Source organism: Scophthalmus maximus, chromosome 2 (assembly GCF_022379125.1).
Source record: "Scophthalmus maximus strain ysfricsl-2021 chromosome 2, ASM2237912v1, whole genome shotgun sequence".
Lineage (NCBI taxonomy): Eukaryota > Metazoa > Chordata > Actinopteri > Pleuronectiformes > Scophthalmidae > Scophthalmus > Scophthalmus maximus.
Window position 1 is genome coordinate 23,167,680 of NC_061516.1, and position 2,321 is coordinate 23,170,000.

General features: G+C 47.7%; 1 protein-coding gene across 1 annotated transcript in view; it reads left to right on the top strand.

Moving 5' to 3' along the window:
• Positions 1-662: 662 nt before the first annotated feature.
• Positions 663-2,321, top strand: part of tiam1a (TIAM Rac1 associated GEF 1a) — a 54,033-nt gene continuing 52,374 nt past the window's right edge. The window contains exon 1 of the mRNA XM_035626020.2: positions 663-869. The gene's annotated coding sequence lies outside the window, so the exon portion shown is untranslated. The remainder of the gene's footprint in view (positions 870-2,321) is intronic.

Sequence of the window (2,321 nt, forward strand, 5' to 3'; positions counted from 1 at the left end):
ATGCAGCGGTAGCAAAATTAAGTTTAATCCCGCAACAATTACATTTAATGAATATATATATATTGTCTGGCACGTTTCCTCAGACTAATATAATGGACCTGGTCTCGTGACAAAGATGCTTCCCAATTGTGTGAAACTCGAAACTATTGGCGTGTAACTTTGTCACATGCTCGTTGTTTGCTCACGAAGGTCACAAAGGCAAACAGCTAACCACGCGGAGACGACACGGAGCTGGGAATTTGAATTTTTAGATGTTTTTGACACAAAGGTGTGTGTGTGTGTGTGTGTGTGTGTGTGTGTGTGTGTGTGTGTGTGTGTGTGTGTGTGTGTGTGTGTGTGTGTGTGTGTGTGTGTGTGTGTGTGTGTGTGTGTGTGTGTGTGTGTGTGTGTGTGTGTGTGTGTGTGTGTGTGTGTGTCTCAGTAAAATAAACTTTTTGAGGGGCCAGAGAGAGCCAGCAATTAAAAAGAGGACCGGGACAGCTAAGGGCTTAGAGGCACAGACCCAGCACACATGCTGGCAGTCAATTGGCAAACCGGGGGAGGTGGAATCGGGGAGAGAGATGGAGAGGAGGAGGAGGAGGGTGAGCGCCTGAGGGAGAGCCACAGAAAAGAGGGCGGGCTCAAACACACAGGCAGCGCACACACACACACACACCCTCTCCTCATTCAGTCTGGTCTCGGCATGCAAGAGGCAGCATGTGTGAGTATGTGCTGTGATGTGTGTGTGTGTGTGTGTACAGTCGAGCAGGAGTCGCCTCACGGATGCAAGGATTCCCCCCTGTAAGAGAGAGAGGACACGTGTGTGACGGTGTTTTAACCATCACTGGGAATTAACTGTTACACACGCAGACGTGGAGCAGGAGCAGGAGGTAAGGACGTCTACTTCATCTGTTTTTCTGGATGTTTGTTTTTTGGGGGAGCTTTGTGGCTGACGGATGGGTTGGAGGGAACCGGCCTCTTGTTGTGTGTCTGCATGTTGGCCATTCATATGAATATGTCTGTATATGAGACGGATGAAATGACTGGAAGTTACTGTAAGGTGTCCAAATTTGAGCGTCGGATTTCCCTTTCGATTACTATATAGAGTACAAGCTTGTGTGTGTGTGTGTGTGTGTGTGTGTGTGTGTGTGTGTGTGTGTGTGTGTGTGTGTGTGTGTGTGTGTGTGTGTGTGTGTGTGTGTGTGTGTGTGTGTGTGTGTGTGTGTGTGTGTGTGTGTGTGTGTGTGTGTGTGTGTGTGTGTGTGTGTGTGTGTGTGTGTGCGTGAACCGCCCTATGCCAACGTAAGACTCCTCTTGCACAATGTGTCTCTGTGTGGTAGTGTGACTTCTCCTTACAGTATACCAACTGTAAGGTGGTTGGGTCTCTCACTCTCTTTCTCTCGAACCCACACACACACACACAAGCGCACACACACACACACACACACACACACACACACACACACACGTGTCAGTTTATATATTGCACACAAAAAAACAACCAACCGACCATCCATGACCGCATTTTGTTCAGATAGACATCACGCATGCTGCCAGTGCCTGAAAGATTTATCAATCATTAATGCTCTCTCTCTCTCTCTCTCTCTCTCTCTCTGGGACACTGCCTACTTTCCCCTATACGCTCTTAAGGTAATTTAGTGATAACACAAATACCTCAACAGACAGCCCTCTGGACCCTGAGACCCCCCCCCCCCCCACACACACCAATTAACAATAAGCGTAAAGCTCAAAGGGCATCATGTTCTTACTGTAGTAGCCTATACAGGGCACACTGTGCTGGAGCGCCGTGTTTGATTTTGAGCTTTTCACGTCAGAAGTGCGGGACAAATACAAATACCCGAGATAAAGACCGAGATTAACTCTCCAGATCAAAAGCAAAAAGAAACTCAAGTGGCACTTATGGCACTTTTGAGTTTTTCGAAAAAGCCCGTTGGAGAGCCATGGCGCTGCCATCAAAAGGTTGCGCACTGTAAAATGAAGACAGGGGGATCATACGCTAACGAATTTATGGGTCTGATAAAGACATTAGCCTACTTTTGTGTGTGTGTGTGTGTGTGTGTGTGTGGGAGCTGGAAATATTAAGAGGAGAGGAGAGGAGACAGCTGAAGAGCAGATAGAGGAGGACTACACAAACAGAGAGGGAGATGTAGAGGAGCTACTGAAAGTGGTGAGCAGTTGGAGGCAGTGTGTGGTACCAATGACTTGGCTTGTGTGTGTGTGTGTGTGTGAGAGATGGTACAAGACAGAGTTAGGGTAATAAAGCAGCAAGATAAAGGAGACACTAAAACGAAGGAGGAGGAGGAGGAGGAGGAGGAGGAGGA